Source organism: Macaca nemestrina, chromosome 20, assembly GCF_043159975.1.
Source record: "Macaca nemestrina isolate mMacNem1 chromosome 20, mMacNem.hap1, whole genome shotgun sequence".
Classification (NCBI taxonomy): Eukaryota; Metazoa; Chordata; class Mammalia; order Primates; family Cercopithecidae; genus Macaca; species Macaca nemestrina.
Genome location: NC_092144.1, coordinates 52,923,963 through 52,941,516, shown reverse-complemented (window position 1 = coordinate 52,941,516; position 17,554 = coordinate 52,923,963). Strand labels below are relative to the sequence as shown.

The following is a 17,554-nucleotide window of genomic DNA, read 5'->3' as shown; positions in this document are numbered from 1 at the left end:
AAAGAAAAGAAGGCTCTGTTGGAGCCTGGATTGGGGAAAATATACCAGAGAGGGACAGGGTCACAATAGAAAAATCACATTGAACTGGAATTGGTAATAGGTAGGAAAATCTCAAGTGTTCTGTTCTCCTGGTTAATCATCACTGGCCACCATATTTTGAAAAATCATCATAATAATAACTATTATCGGATGACACTTCAAATGAAAATATAAGCAGGACATGAAACACTGTCCTCAGCAAAAAACCTCAATAATTGGGGAAAGAAAAAAAAATAGCCCTGGCTGGGAGGTTCCTGGGAACCCTCACATCTGCAGGAGTCTGCAGCCTGTCCCAGGCACTGGGGTGCAACCAAGTTCACAAACGTCTCTGTCCTCACGGAACTCATGCTCTCATGGGCAGGAAGACAGACATGCAAAGAGATCTGGAATGTGAGATCAGGTGTTGACAAGAGCTCCGGAGGGAGCAGAGCATGGAAAGGTCAGAAAGGGAAGACCCAGGGTCTCTGAAGGAGGTGTCAGGAAAGAAGTCTAAGGACGCCCTGATGTGAGCAGGACCTGTGGGTGTTGTGGAGGGAGCCATGCAGGGGAAGAGGATTTCTAAGAGAAAAATGCCGAGGTCAGAAGTGTTGAATGAATGGGGGTCGTGCCGCTGACCTTGACCCAGTAGGAAAGTAGGACAAAAACACAACACACACACATACACACAAAGAGGGGTGTGTGTGTTTGTGTGTGTGTGTGTCTACAAGGCTGATGATTGAAGAGATCTTCTCAGGACCTAGGGCCTCATCTTTTTACCCCCAATACATAGGTCTCAATATTGACTGATGCTCTCTCCACCTCCTAGCATCACTTTTAATCTTCTGGAACCCGCCCACCACTGCCCAAGTCATGATTGAAGCCCAGCCAACCAAACTTTCTGAGGGGAAGGATGTTCTGCTACTTGTCTACAATTTGCCCCAGAATCTTACTGGCTACAGCTGGTACAAAGGGCAAATAATGGACCTCCAGCATTACATTGCAGCATATACAATAGACACTGAAATGATTGTATTTGGGCCTGCATACAGTGGACGAGAAACAGTATATTCCAATGCATCCCTGCTGATCCAGAATGTCACCAAGAATGACACAGGATCCTACACCATTCAAATCACAAAGCAAGGTGATGAGACTAAAGGAGTAACTGGACATTTCACCTTATACCGTGAGTGATTCCACATGATCCCTGGGTGTTGGGGGGTGGGGGTCACTTTTACTTTGCACACACAGAATGGTCAGGCCTGGACTGTGCCTGTGTCCCTCTCTGCATTATATCCCATGTTGCGGTTTTGGCATTTAGTGCAGGACACACACAGAGGAGACAAACCACAACAGATCAGAATTCCTTTCCTGCCTCCAGACACTTGCTGCACAGGAAGGACAGTCTGATGGGGGTGGAGGGTGCTCAGCAGGAGGAGATCAGTCTCAGCCAAGCACCTCATGCCCTCTTCATAAACTTGACCCTGAGAAAGACCCTGGAGAACTGAGTAGGGCTTTGCCTAAGAGGCCCCTTGAGATACTCTCAGAAAAGCTCAGCCCTAGAAACCTCAACCCCAGACCGCTGTCCCTAAATCCTTACTCCAGATAAAGTGGAGGAGCCTGTGCCAGGGCTGGGTTGTGGCAGGGCTTACTGGGACCAAGGATTCGCCAGCTGTCTGACGACTGTGTCTCCTGGATCTGCTCACCAGCCAGGGCTCAGCCCTCAGAGCCTCATCTGCGCAAGGACAGAGCTTTCTTCACCTGACACTCAGAGTGGAGAGGACAGAAAGACAAGCTTTGTAGGCCATCAGTCAACTGCCTTGTGAGGCTTAGGACACTCCATAGGAAGTCTAATGTCCCCAGAAGCAGAAACAGAAGACAGAAAATGTACTTGGCAGCAACTTATCCACAGGGATCTGACCTAAAGGTGCTCCCTCATGGAAGTGAAAGTGAATAATAATAAATGCTTTTTGTGTGAACACCTCCACTGTGCCAAGCATTAGGTCACGTGACTGTGAAGAATTTACAATTTATTCACAGATAGCATGAAAAGCCACAGTCCATTCGCCATTTAGCTTATTTGACTGAGAGAAAACTGAGGCACAGGAAGGCACAGTCACTGAACCAGAGTCACACAAACACAAAAGGCAGATCAGGGTCACATGAGGTCTGTCTGCAGCCACAGGCCCATCCTCTCCTCCACCAGAAGTGAGGGATTACTGGGTTCCAAGGACCCCATAGTCATTTATTGGCTCAAATCCTCTCTTCTTCGACGTCCAAACCTCAGAGGAGGGAGAGCAAATGGTCAGCTGATTAGTCTGCACTCCAGAACTAAATCACCTGCCTCAACTGTCAGAGTCAGTGCAGAAAATGTCCAGGCCTCCCCCTCAGATCTTAACCCCTATCACTGAACCTGAAATCCTATGTTTCCCAAACTGTCCATGTCACTGGCATGACAGGATAAAAGAGAGGACCTTGTTTTCATTCCCCACTCACACCCTGCACCAGCTCAAGTCCAGTGAGAGACACACCCTCAGGTGCTCTCACATAACAAATGAAGGAATTGAATGAAGGAATGAATGATCAATAACCTCTTTAGAGACTGGATCTTGGATGCAGAATCCTAGGAATTTCTCGCCACACCTGTCCCTTGTCCTTCAGAGGCTGACACCCACGTTTCATCCCCCCACTACCTCTTGCCCCTAAAGACACCCCACCTCATGTAAGTCGAAACCCTTTGGCCACTGGAGGGTTCTCAGGGCTCCCTGGTCCTGGACTGTGGAAATGGGAGCACCTGGTCCTTGGGGTCTCTGAAGTCACTGTAGCCCCCACTGTTCACTGCCATGCTGTCTCTGCCTCTCTCTGCTTCTCTGTGTCCCTCATCTTCCTCCCACTTCATTCTAACTGGCAAGCCCTGTCCTGCACAGCTTCTTCCTCCACCCCTAGGCCTTCCCCAGACACTCCCTCTAACTAGGCTGACTTGTATTCCCTTCCTGCTAACACTGTGGAATGGTCCACCTCCCAGGTAATAGGAAAGGTATAGAAATGACCTGGAGTTTCCACTCCTGCCAGGCTTCATCTCGAGCCAATGTCCACAAGTCACTAAGAGAATGAGCTTCCACTGTATCCCCATCCAGCGCTCTTTCCTGTTGTGAGGCTGATCTGTGCACAAGACCGTGGGACAGGGATAGGCAGCTCCTCCATCCATTCTTATAATTCCCAGACAAGTTTTTCTGGCCTGCACAAACAAAACCAATTAATCCAGATAGTGATTTGCAGTAAAGAAAGATTTTAATGACTCCAAGTCTGCCAAATAGGAGGACGGAGGTATATTATTACTCAAATAAGCCTCCATAGTGGATCAGGGGTTAGAGATTTTTTTTTTTAAATTTTAAAATCTTTTTTTTTTTAATGTACTTTAAGTTCTAGGGTACATGTGCACAACGTGCAGGTTTGTTAAATATGTGTATATTTGCCATGTTAGTGTGCTGCACCCATCAATTCGTGATTTACATCAGGTATAACTATCATTGCAACCCAACCCCCAACCCCTCACCATAATAGGCCCACGTGTGTGATGTTCCCCTTCCCGCGTCCAAGTGATCTTATTGTTCAGTTCCCACCTATGAGTGAGAATACATGGTGTTTGGTTTTCTGTTCTTGTGATAGTTTGCTGAGAATGATGGTTTCCAGCTGCATCCATGTCCCTACAAAGGACACAAACTCATCCTTTTTGATGGCTACATAGTATTCCATGGTGTATATATGCCAAATTTTCTTAATCCAGTCTGTCACTGATGGACATTTGGGTTGATTCCAAGTCTTTGCTATTGTGAATAGTGCTGCAATAAGCATATGTGTGCATGTGTCTTTATAGTAGCATGATTTATAATCCTTTCGGTATATACCTAGTAATGGGATGACTGAGTCATACGGTACTTCTAGTTCTAGATCCTTGAGGAATCACCATATTGTTTTCCACAATGGTTGAACTAGTTTACAATCCCACCAACAGTGTAAAAATGTTCTTATTTCTCCACATCCTCTCCAGCACCTGTTGTTTCCTGACTTTTAAATGATTGCCATTCTAACTGGTGTGAGATGGTATATCATTGTGGTTTTGATTTGCATTTCTCTGATGGCCAGTGATGATGAGCATTTTTTCATGTGTCTGTTGGCTGTATGAATGTCTTCTTTTGACAAGTGTCTCTTCATATCCTTCGCCCACTTTTTGATGGGGTTGTTTGTTTTTCTCTTGTAAATTTGTTTGAGTTCTTTGTAGGTTCTGGATATTAGGTCTTGGTCAGATGAGTAGATTACAAAATATTTTTCCCATTCTGTAGGTTACCTGTTCCCTCTGATCATAGTTTCTCTTGCTGTGCAGAAACTCTTTAGTTTAATTAGATCCTATTTGTCAATTTTGGCTTTTGTTGCCGTTGCTTTTGGTGTTTTAGACATGAAGTCCTTGCCCATGCCTATGTCCTGAATAACATTACCTAGGTTTTCTTCTAGGGTTTTTATGATATTAGGCCTAACTTTTAAGTCTCTAATCCATCTTGAATTAATTTTTGTATAAGGAGTAAGGAAAGGATCCAGTTTCAGCTTTCTTCTTATGGCTAGCCAATTTTCCCAGTACCATTTATTAAATAGGGAATCATTTCCCAATTTCTTGTTTTTGTCAGGTTTGTCAAAGTTCAGATGGCTGTAGATGTGTGGTAGTATTTCTGAGGGATCTGTTCTGTTCCATTGGTCTATATCTCTGTTTTGGTATCAGTACCATGATGTTTTGGTTACTGTAGCCTTGTAGTATAGTTTGAAGTCAGGTAGCGTGATGCCTCCAGCTTTGTTCTTTTGACTTAGGATTGTCTTGGCAATGCAGGCTCTTTTTTGGATCCATATGAACTTTAAAGTAGTTTTTTCCAATTTTGTGAAGAAACTCATTGGTAGCTGGATGGGGATGGCATTGAATCTATAAATGACCTTGGGCAGTATGGCCATTTTCACAATGTTGATTCTTCCTATCCATGAGCATGGTATGTTCTTCCATTTGTTGGTGTCCTCTTTTATTTCACTGAGCAGTGGCTTGTAGTCCTCCTTAAAGAGGTCCTTTATATCCCTTGTAAGTTGGATTCCTAGGTATTTTATTCTCTTTGAAGCAATTGTGAATGGAAGTTCATTCATGATTTGGCTCTCTGTTTGTCTGTTACTGGTGTATAAGAATGCTTGTGATTTTTGCACATTAATTTTGTGTCCAGAGACTTTGCTGAAGTTGCTTATCAGCTTAAGGAGATTTTCGGCAGAGATGATGGGGTTTTCTAAATATACAATCATGTGATCTGCAAACAGGGACAATTTGACTTCTTCCTTTCCTAACTGAATACCCTTGATTTCTTTATCTTGCCTGATTGCCCTAGCCACAACTTCCAACATTATGTTGAATAGGAGTGGGGAGAGAGGACATCCCTGTCTTGTGCCAGGGAATGGAAAAAAAACTGGAATGTTTCCAGTTTTTGCCCATTCAGTATGATATTGGCTGTGGGGTTGTCACAAATAGCTCTTGTTATTTTGAGATACGTTCCATCAGTACAGAATTTATTGAGAGTTTTTAGCATGAAGAACTTTTGAATTTTGTATAAGACCTTATCTGCATCTATCGAAATAATCATGTGGTTGTTTTCTTTGGTTCTGTTTATATGCAGGATTACGTTTATTGATTTGTGTAGGTTGAACCAGCCTTGCATTCCAGGATGAAGCCCACTTGATCATGGTGGATAAGCTTTTTGATGTGCTGCTGGATCCAGTTTGCCAGTATTGTTTTGAGGATTTTTGCATTGATGTTCATCAGGGATATTGGTCTAAAATTTTCTTTTTTTGTTGCTGTGTCTCTGCCAGACTTTGGTATCAGGATGATACTGGCCTCATAAAATGAGTCAGGGAAGATTCCCTCTTTCTATTGATTGGAATAGTTTCAGAAGGAAAGGTACCAGTTGTCAACATTAGACAGAGATTTTCAAGGATAGTTTCAGAGGCACAGGACTAAAAGATCGGTACTGCTGATTGTTTGGGGATGGAATCATGCAGGCAGAGGGAAGTGATCTGTTTTTGCTTCAATTCGCCTCTAGGTGGGGACCACGTGACTGGCTGAGCCATTAGTTAAGGGTATAGATGAGGTCAGCGGGTTGCCAGAATGCAAATAACGAGAAACATCTCAAAAGACCAATCTCAGGTTCTGTAATAGTGATGTTATCATAGGAGCAATTAGTTACGAATTTTGTAAACTCTGGGCAAATGACATTTGAGCAGTAAGGGATTATAGAAACTGTGCCTACATTTTAGCAGAATTCACTGCCCTCCTATAATCTTACTCTCATGGTCTTTCACCATGAGAGTTGTCTTTTACAAAGACAATCCCTGAGCAAAATAAGGGTATTAGTGTTATGGAGGAAGTAGTATCGTTGTTTCTTCAAAGTTCAACCATAAACTAAATTCCTCCCATGGTTAGCCTGGCCTATGTCTAGGAATCAGTGAGGACAAGCAGCCTGAGACTAGATGCCAGATGGAGTCAGCCATGCTAGTTTGCTGTCACTGTTGTAATCTTTGCACTGACTCACCAGGGTGTCATAGGCTGGGCAGGCTTGTAGTCTCCAAAGCCCATGGGCTGATTTCACCCGTTTCACTCGTGACTCCATCCTCAACCTACTATGGAACTCGCATTCTCCAGTCACTTTCTAGAGACTTCTGGTTTCCTGTCAGGCATATAAGAAGCTTGTAATTTGTCACTTGGTTAACAGTAAGTAAACAGTTGAACAAACTCAAAGTCAACAACTCGTTAAAATCCCTCAGAGACGGCCAGGCACAGTGGCTCACGTCTGTAATCCCAACACTTTGGGAGGCCGAGGCGGGCGGGTCACGAGTTCAGGAGATCGAGACCTTCCTGGTGAACACGGTGAAACCCCATCTCTACTAAAAATACAAACAAATGAGCCGGGCGTGCTGACGGGTGCCTGTAGTCCCAGCTACACGCGAGGCTGAGGCAGGAGAATAGCATGAACCCGGGAATCAGAACTTGCCGTGAGCCAAGATGGTGCCACTGCACTCCAGCCTGGGCAATAGAGTGAGACTCCATCTCAGAAAAAAAAATGCTGTTAGAGAAATGAAGAATGCTTTTGATGCTTACTGGTAGAATGCACACAGCTGAGGAAAGAATCCCTAGCTTGAGGATGTGTCAATAGAAACTTCCAAAAATGAAACAGGAAAGTTCAAAAAGAGTAGGGGAAAAAATGGAGCAATATATTCCACTTCATATTTATCATTTTGTATTGACAATAGCAATTTTTAAATTTTGTAGTTATGGGACAACTAACAAGGCTGTAACATTCACATAATGGGAATACTGTTGGGTTCCGGGACCTGTTGGAGGTGGCCAGGGGGTGCTATCTGATGGTTTTCCTACCTGGGCCACATTCGATTCTTTCCCCATGATGATGCCATTTTCATAAGTTGGGATTCTTCGTGTGGGGGACATATGACCCAATGGCATCTCACTTAGACTCTTCCTAATTCGCACAAACTTAAACTCTAGTTGTATTTCCTGAGGTTGAGAGAAAATGAAGACAGCACTTCACATACCTGTTTTGGGCTCCTCCCCATTTTTCCTAACCTTGCACAGAAATTAGAAACAGGGAGTTCTTTCTATATTTACTAACATAACACACATCACTTCTTTTAATTCAGCATCTTCCTCCCTTTACGTAATTGACACACTGACCAGTTCTGTCCTTTTAACGGGACTCTTTCTACTTAAGGACTTGCTAATTTCAAATCACCTGTGGCATCTTTCTTTGAGCATAATGTGATTCTGCTGAATTCACCCCAAACCTAAACCTTAATTGGGTATCAAGAGAAATACTGTACCAGCAATTGATCTTAGATATTTGGACCATCAGTAAAAATTTCCACTGATGACAACATTTTAATGTTTCCTTCAAATTTTGTTTTGTTTTGTTTTGTTTTGTTACTAGAGTCACACCATAACATGAGGTCTAAACGCCTGACAACTTTTTATGGGAAAATTACAATATTACAAATTGAGCATCCCAAATTCAGAAATCCAAAATCTGAAATGCACCAAAATCCAACACTTCTGACCACTGATGTGGTGCTAAAAAGAAGTGCTAACTGGAGCATTTTGGATTTAAAATTTTTCAGATGTGGGATGCTAACCCAGTACATCTACTGCAAATATTCCAAAATAAAAAAAGTTAGAACTCCAAAACACCTGGTTTTAAGCTTTCTGCATAAGGAACACTTTATCTGTATGAACTATAGGTATGAAGATCTGCAGGAGGTCTCTAGAACCTCCTCAACCTGCATAACTGAAAGCTCACACCCACGGAACAATGCCCTATTCCCCTCACCCCAGCTCCTGGAACTACTATTTTACTCTCTGATTTACTCTGGAATCCACTGAGATGAGGTACATAGAGTAGTCAAACTCACAGAATCAGAGAGTAGAATGTCTAATGAGAGAAAGTATCTGCAAGACTTCTTCCCAAATATTGGTCTAATAGCCACCAAACACAAGTGGTCCATGAGGGCCAGACTTCCATCATCAGTTCACGCTTGCCCTTTCCACCAGTCAGTTCTGCATTTGCAAACATCCCCATGTATTTTTAGAAAGATCCACATGGTCCTCACCTGCCCTCTACAGGGGGAAGGGAACATCATGGATACAGGACAGGGAACATGGTCTTGGTGCAAATCTATCAGCTCTTGCCTGTCCCCTTCACTCTTTGTAGGTCATTCCTTGGACTCTGCTCTATCTTTAGAGGCCACTGGCTCAAGTCAGTCACTGTGAGACAGCTGGGAAAACTGCCCCACCTTGTAGCTCCACTGCCTGATGACTGAATTGTCCTACAGGCTTGACTCTGGTCTCCCCTGTGTTATTTTTGCTGAAGTACCATTCTCAGGTCAGTTTTCCCACTACCCAAAGGGTTTAAGGACAATGGGAAGTTCCATCATCCATCTCTAGGATGCCCTTGGAAAGGGAAGCTGCAGAGAAAACATACCTTGAGAGCAAAGTAAGACTGAAACTAAGAAGATTCTACACTGCATGCTCCAAGTGAGGATCACAGGGTGGGCCAGGCAGGCAGTGGGAGAGGGAGGGACTCAGAGAGGCACCGGGGCTCTGACTGCTGGACCCATGTATTTCCATTACGCAATGCTGCTGCTCAATTCACACTGGAGAAAGTCTGTGCTTCTCCCACATACAGAAGGCAGCCTCACAATCTCTGAGCCCCCAGATTGCTATGCATCTGTCTTGTAACACACACACCTGCCTTGGATTTTTAAGGACTTCGGTGGGCTGAAGTGGGAAATGCCATCTCTGATTGAAAAATGTCTTTAGAGGAATCAAAGGTGCCACACAGGGCAATCTTCTCTCTGTTATCTGCACAGTGGAGACTCCCAAGCCCTACATCTCCAGCAGCAACTTAAACCCCAGGGAGGGCACGGAGACTGTGATCTTATCCTGTGATCCTGACACTCAGGATGTAAGCTACCTGTGGTGGATAAATGGTCAGAGCCTCCCTATCAGTCACAAGTTGCAGCTGTCCGAAAACAACAGGACCCTCAGTCTATTTGGTGTCACAAAGGATACTGCAGGACCCTATGAATGTGAAATGAAGAACCCAGGGAGTTCCAGCCACAGTGACCCAGTCACCTTGAATCTCCTCTGTAAGTATCTTCTGTTCCTCTGTGAACCAGGCTGCCATCCCAAATACACATGGCCAGAGGCCAGGCCTCTCAGTCACTCTCAGGTGCAACTACAGATACCCTTATCCCTGGACATCAAAGCTGGCCACGAGTACTAACAGTAGGCTTAGGCTTGATCAACAATGAGAGAGTAGAGGCTACTACTGTCATGGTAGACTCAGGGACCACAGCTTATGATGGGAGAAGTAGGTGAATGTCTCAGGCTCCAGATCAGTGAACACAGCAGGGATTTGGCTGGGACTTTAGTGTTGTGACTTAGCTCACAGGGTCACTGTGGCCCTTCCATAGACCAGGATTTTCCCTTCCCTCTGACAACATCAGGTACGACTTTATTTTCTTTGCTCCAGAAGGCCTGGACACCCCCACCATTTCTTCTTCATACCCCTATTACCATCCAGGGGAAGTCCCCAAGCTCTCCTGCCTCACAGACGCTCACCCACTGGCAGAGCATTCTTGGCTGATTGATGGGAAATTCCAGCAATCAGCACAAGTGTTCTTTATCCTCCAAATCACTAAAACATATAGAGGGGTCTATGTCTATTTCATGCATAACTCAGTCACTGGTGGAACAAATCTCATAATCAAGAGGATCATAGTCCCTGGAAAGTGGATCCCTGGAGCATTGGCAATATGTTTTCCAGTGAAGTCTATCTGGGTATCAGAGAAGAGCCACCTGCCCTCTGCAAAAGGAGGGGGAAAATAAAAACTCAGGGAATATGTTTCTGCTCGAAAAGCACCAGCTTTTGCCTGTGGCCTTCACTCTTTCTAGATCATTCTTTAGACTATACAGTAACAATGAACAATATGAAAGGAAATTCAGTAAAGAATTTCCATTGTCATTAACGTCAAAGGGAATAAAATATTTTGGAATAATTTTAACCAAAAAGGTCTAAGGTTTATACCCTGAAAACTACAAAAATTTACTGAATGAAATTAAAGACGACATCAATATGTGGGAAGACATTTCATTTTCAAGGATTGTAAAAATCAATATTGTTAGGATGACAATACTACCCAAAGTGAGCTGCAGATTCAACTCAACCCCTACCAGAATTACAGTAACTTTTTGTTTTGCAGAATTACAAAAATCTGTCCTAAATCTGACCTGACAGGCTCTTATTGATGACTGCCACAACAGAGACACTGAGAAAAAGATGCAAACATGGAAAGGTGGAAAGTGTTGACGACATAGAAAATAGCAATCATTATTTCTCAGATCCCAAAGCCTTCAAAAGCATACAAGTGCAGCATGGCCAGTATGGAATTGATCAAAAACTAATCACCAAGCTGTAAACGTGGTGAGAAAAAAAAAGGGCAAGAATGTATTTAGCCTATCACCACCCACTTTTGCTGACTAATCTGATGCTGAAAAGAAATGCTCACTGGAGCATTTTAGATTTTGAATCTTTCAGATTTGGGATGCTAAACCAGTAAGTATGTGACAAATATTTCGAATCAAAAAATGTCAGAAATCCAAAACACTTTTGTCCTAAGTCTTATGCATAAGAAACACTCAATCTGTGTGAACTATAGGCATCAAGCTGTACAGCAGATCTCTAGAACCTCCTGATCTGGCATAACTGAAACTGCACACACATGAACAACTTCTGATTCTCCCCACTCCCAGCTCCTGGCAACCAGCAGTCTCTTCTCAGATTCACTCTGGAATCCACTTACATGATGTCCCTAGAGTAGTCAAACCCATGGAATCGGAGTGTAGAGTGTCCAATGAAAGAAAATATTTGCAAAATTTCTCCCCAAATTTGTCTCATATCCATCAAACATGTATGGTCCATGAGGACCAGATTTCCAGCAGTTAATTCCCACCCTTTCCACCAGTCCATTCTGCATTTGCAAATGTCCACATGTATTTCTGGAAAGATCCATTTAGTCCTCACCTACCCTCTGCAGAAGGAGAGGAAACTTAAAGAACCCAGAGCAGAGAACATGGTTCTGCTCCAACGTCACCAGCTCTTGTCTGCCCCCTTCACTCTTTCTAGATCATTCCTTGCACTCTGCTCTATCTTTGGAGGCCACTGGCTCAAGTAAGTCAAGTAAGTCACCTGCAGAAAACTACCCCACTTTGTGCCTCCACGGCCTGATGACTGAACTGACCTCCAGGCTTGACTCTGGTCTCCCCTGTCTTATTTCTGCTGAAACATCCAGTCCCAGGCCAGCCTGCTCAGTATCTTCAGGGTTTCAGGACAATGGGAAGTCCCATTATTACTCATCTCTAGAATGTCCTTGGAAATGGAAGCTGCAGATAATTTATATCTAGGGGGGCAAAGTAGGATGGAATTTGGAAGGGGCTCAGCAGTTGCACATTCCAGGTAAGGAACCCAAGGTGAACCAGCCAGTCAGTTGATTAAAGAGGGACTGGGAGGGGTACCAGGGGCTGTGACTCCCACTCACATGTCTGTCCATGACCCAACACTGCTGCTCAATTCACACTTGAGAATGTCTGTGCTTCCCTAAGACAGAGCAGGCAGCCTCACAGTCTTTGAGCTCTTAGATCATCATGCATCTGTCTTGTGACACACACACCAGCTATTGGTTTTCAAGGACTCGGGTGGGCTGAGGGGAGGGAGATCCCAACTCTGATTGAAGGATGCCTGTGGAGGAATCAAAGGCACCATACAGGACAATCTTCTCTCTGTTATCCACACAGTCCCAAGCTAAAGCAACCCGGTGAAAACAGGATCCTCATTCTAGACAATGGCACAAGAAATGACACAGGCCCCTACGAATGTGAAATATGGGGCCAAGTTGGTAGCACCCCCAGTGACCCAGTCACCCTGGATGTCCTTTGTATCTTTGATTCCTGTGTGGACCAGGCCACACACTACAATCCAAACGAACACAGGCCAGGCATCTCAGTCTCTCTCCGGTCCAAGTACAGACACTTTTTTTTCTGGACACCAGGGATGGCCATGACTCCCTGCCCTGGGAAATTCTAGGTATGCATAGCCTTAAACAAAAATATAAGGGGAGGAGATGCTCTTGTCATGGGAGACTTGGAGTCTATAGCCTGTGATGGGAGAAACAGGAGAATACCTCAGGCTTTGGCCCAGTGAACACAGGAGCGGTTTGGCTGGGCCTTGAGGGTGTGTCTTGGCTCAGAGGGATAGTGTGTCTGTTTAAGAGACCAGGAACATCCCCTTCCTTCAGATGACATCACCTGTGACTTTATTCTCTTTACTCCAGATGGTCCACACATCCCCAGCATTTTCGCTCCATTCCCCTATTACCGTTCAGGAGAAAACCTCTACTTGTACTGCTTCGCGGACTCTAACCCACCGGCAGAGTATTCTTGGACGATTAATGGGAAGTTTCTGAAATCAGGACAAGACCTTTTTATCCGTGAAATTACTACAAAGCATAGCGGAATCTATGGTTGCTCCGCTCGTAACTCAGCCACTGGCAGCTCAAGTTCCACATCCAAGACGATCAAAGTCTCTGGTAAGTGGATCCCTGCATCACTGGCAATAGGGTTTTAGGTGGAGTCTATCTGCCTTTCAGAGAAGACCCAGGAAAACATTTTAATTCCCAGCCTGTGTCCCATTGGCAGAAGCAAATCCTAAGTTCTCCTCCTGAACCCTCCCAGTTTGTCTCCACGGACTCTCTTCTCCTTGTTTTTCTGTTTTCTCATGGCTGACTTTGCGTCCAGCCTGAGAAAGGTAGGGAGGGGGCTTTGTCAGCCCTGAGCCCTATGTGGTGGAAGAGGCTTCACAGAGGGACAAGAAGGAGAGTCCTCAAGGTCAAGTTGCTTCTCGCTGTCACCAACACATCCCTTTATGCCACGTCTTTTTTTTTCCTTACTGTATGACCTACAAGGAGCGTCCGAGGCTTTGAAACAAGCTCACATTTTTCCTGCAAATGAGAGTAGGAAGCCCCTTCGATGAGAGAGGGGCAGCTCAGACTGCTCCCTAATCTGCTCCGGGCTTCTCCGGTGACTGGCCCTGCCTGACTCCACCTGGTGTGGGACCAGCATATATGGAGAAAGAGCCCTGGTGGCCTGCCCTGAATTCGGCTAAATCGAACTGCCAGTTGATATGAAGGCTAGGCTTCAGGGAAATTAAAAGAGAGGGAGCCTCGGGGCAGACTCTTGAGCTGTGTCCAGGCTCTGAAGTCACCGGCTGTATGAGGCTGTTGGCACAGCACGTGGGACACAGCACAGAGGACAGTGAGTGATGCACACTTGGAGAATAGGGAGATTCACCTCTGGGGCTCTGCATGGCAGGAAAGGGGCTATGCCAAAAAGTGTGTATTTATAGAGTGTAAGACTACCAGGACACTTTATATATATCCAATATAAGGCTTATCATTAACTATTTCTAAGTGTGCCATTTAGTGTTGTGTAACCATCACACTATCCATTTCCAGAAATTTTTCCTTTTACCATATTAAACCTCTGTACCCAATAAACAGTAACTCTCACTTCTTCTCCCCCTAACCCTTAGTACATACCATTCTACTTTCTGTCTCTATGTAACTGGCTATTCTATCGTTTATAAATGGAATTATAGAATAATTATCCTTTCATGTCTGGCTTATTTCAGTTAGCATAATATCTTCAAGGTTTATCCACTTTGCACGATGTATTGGAATTTTATTCCTTGTTGAGGTTGAATAACATTTCGATGTATAGATATACCTCATTTCCCTACCCACTTATCTTTCAATGGACTTTTCCCTTGTTTCCATTTTTGGCTATTGTGTGTAATGCTTCTCTGAACATTAATGTGCAAATATTTGTTCAAATTTCTTTCAGTTCTATAGGGAGTATGTCCAGAAGTGGAATTGCTGGATCGAATGGTAATTTATTGTTTAAATTTTTGAGAAACAGCCACACCACTTTTTACAGTGGCTATAACATTTCCCATTCCCATCAGCAATGCACTAGAGCTCCAATTTTTCCATCTATTTGAAAACACTTGTTTTGTGTTGCTGTCACTGTTGTTGTTTATCAAAGCCATCCTAATGTCTGTGAGGTGGTGTCACATTGTGGTTTTAATTTGCATATCTCTAAGTATTCGTGATGCTGAGGAGCTTTGCATAGGCTTATTGGATATTTGTATATCTCCCTTGGAGAAAACTCTATTTTAATTCTTGGTTCATTTTGTAATTGTGTTTTTGGATGTTTGCTGTTGTTAACTTGTAGTTTTTTGTGTATTCTGGAAATTAGTTTCTTGTCACACTTACAATTTGCAAATATTTTTCTCATTTCATGGGTTGCCTTCTGACTTTCTTGATAATGTTCTTCGATATGTAAAAGGTTTTGATTTTTATGAAGTCCAATTTATCCATTTTATTTGTTGCCTATGCTTTTGTTGTTACAACCAAGAAATCATTGTGAAATGCAATATCATGAAGTTTTTATCCTATGTTTTCTTCTAAGAGTTGTATAGATTTTGCTCTTACATTTAGATCTTTGATCTATTGTGGGTTAATTTTGTATATGATGTTAGGTAAAGGTTCCACTCATTCTTGCCCTGGGATATCCAGCTTTTCCAATATCATTTGGTGAGAACACTATCCTTTCCCCATTGAAGGATCTTGGCACACTCGATGAAAATCATTTGGCCATATATGCAAGTATTTCTTTCTGGAGTCTCTGTTCCATTTCATTAATGTCTATGTCCTCCTTTATGCCAGTACCACACTGTATTGGTTACTGGGGCTTTGTAGTAAATGCTGAAATCAGAAAGTGTGAGTCCTCCAGCTTCATTCTTCCTCTTCAAAGTTGTTTGTCTATTTAGGGTCATGATTTTCAATATAAATTTTAGGACAGATTTTTCTTTTACTGCAAAAATGTCACTGAGATTCTGAGAGGAATTATATTGAATCTGCAGCTCACTTTGGGTTTCATTGTCCTCCGGACAATAGTGAGTCTTCTAATTCACGAAAATAAAATGTCTTTCATTTTATTGATGTCATCATTAAGCAATATTTTATGGATTTCAGGTATAATTATTTCACCTCTTTGGTTAAACTTATTCCTAAATATTTTATTCTTTTTGATATTAATACAAATTAAATTTTTCTTCTTAATTTCCCTTCAGATTGTCCATGGTTAGTGTATTGAAATATGACTGATGTTTGAATGTTGATTTTGTATTGTGGAACATCACTGAATTCATTCATCAATTTTTATAGGTTTGTTCCATCTTTAGGATTTTCTACATATAACTTCAAGTTATCTGCGAACTGAAATAATTTTACTCCTTTCTTCCAATTTGAATGTCTTTTTTATAATTCTTGCCTAATTTTTCCGACTACACCTTTCAATACTACATTGAATAGAAGTGTCCAAAGCAGCATCCTTGTCTTGTTCCTGCTCAAACAGGGAAAGCTTTCAGTCGTTCTCCGTTGAGTATGATGTTAGCATTGGGTTTTTCACATATTGCCTTTATGTTGAGGTGGTTTCCTTCCATTCTTAGAATGTTTTTATTATGAAAAAATATTGAATTTCATCAAATGCTTTTATTGATTCAATCTTATTACTGATTATAGTTCTATTCATATTTTTGTGTTTTTCAAGGAATTTGTCTATTCCATCTAGGTTATACAATTTATTAACATACAATTATTTACAGTAATTTCATAATCATTATTTTATTAGAATTGGTAGTAATCATTTCATTTTCTGTTTTTTCTTTTTTCTTTTTTTTTTTTTTAGAGAGAGACAGCCGCTCACTCTGTAGGCCAGCCCAGGCTGAAATACAGTGGTGTGAATATGCCTCACTGCAGCCTCAACCTCCTGGGCTGAAGAAATTCTCCTTCTTCAGCTCCCCAAGATACTAGGACTACAGATGCTTGCCACCATGCCCAGCTAATTGGTTTTAAATTTTTTTTGTAGAGACAGTGTCTCCCAAGGTTACCTATGCTGGTCCAAACACCTGGCCTCAAGAAATCCTTCCATTGTGACCTTCCAAAGTGCTAGGATTAAAAGATGACCCACCATGCTTGGACGCCATTTTCATTTCTGATTTTAGTAATTTTAATCTTCTCTCTTTTTTTCTTAGTCTAGTTAATGGTCATCAATTTTGTTGATTTTATTTTGAAGAATCAACTTTGGTTTCATTAACTTACTGTATTCTTTTTCCATTCTCCATTTTATTTTTATCCACTCTAATCCGTATTGTGTCCTTAAATCACTGTGCTTGGGTTTAGTTTGTTCTTCTTTCATATCCTGAAGCATGAGAGAGCTTGCTTCATACGATTCTTTTAAAGGTTTATTGCAGTCTATGAAACAAGATGCCACACACAGACGAACCAATGTCAGCTGCTATATTACTACTGTCATCATTAGCCTTGAGGTCAAATAGTCCCAGAATGAAATCTCAGATCCTCCTATTAGTAGCCATATGACACCAGGAAAGTTTTTACACTACTCTAAGCTTCTGTCTTTTCATCGGCAATATGGAAATAATATGTAACTGACAGGGTTACTGTGTGAAATAAATGAGGTACAGATAAAGTATTTAGCACAGGGCCTGGCACATAAGATGTGCCCCTCAACAGTACCTATTTCCATATATATATATATAGAAAAAGAGGTAACACATAAAACACTAGGACGTGGTTACTGACTACTTGTGGGAGAGAAAGGAAAAAATCTAAGTGTAAAGAATCAATCCTGGTTTTTTTTTTTTTTTTTTTTTTTTTACCAACTGAGATGCATCCAGGATAGGACTAAAGAAATAAGATAAATTATCAGGGAAGACACCTGTGAGGGAATGTGGGGCAGGCATGAAGGTAG

The 17,554-nt window shown here is 42.5% G+C and overlaps 1 pseudogene; it reads left to right on the top strand.

Annotated features, from left to right (window-relative positions):
- Window positions 1–888: 888 nt before the first annotated feature.
- Window positions 889–13,496, top strand: LOC105466243 (pregnancy-specific beta-1-glycoprotein 2-like; annotated as a pseudogene).
- The last annotated feature ends 4,058 nt before the right edge of the window (window positions 13,497–17,554 follow it).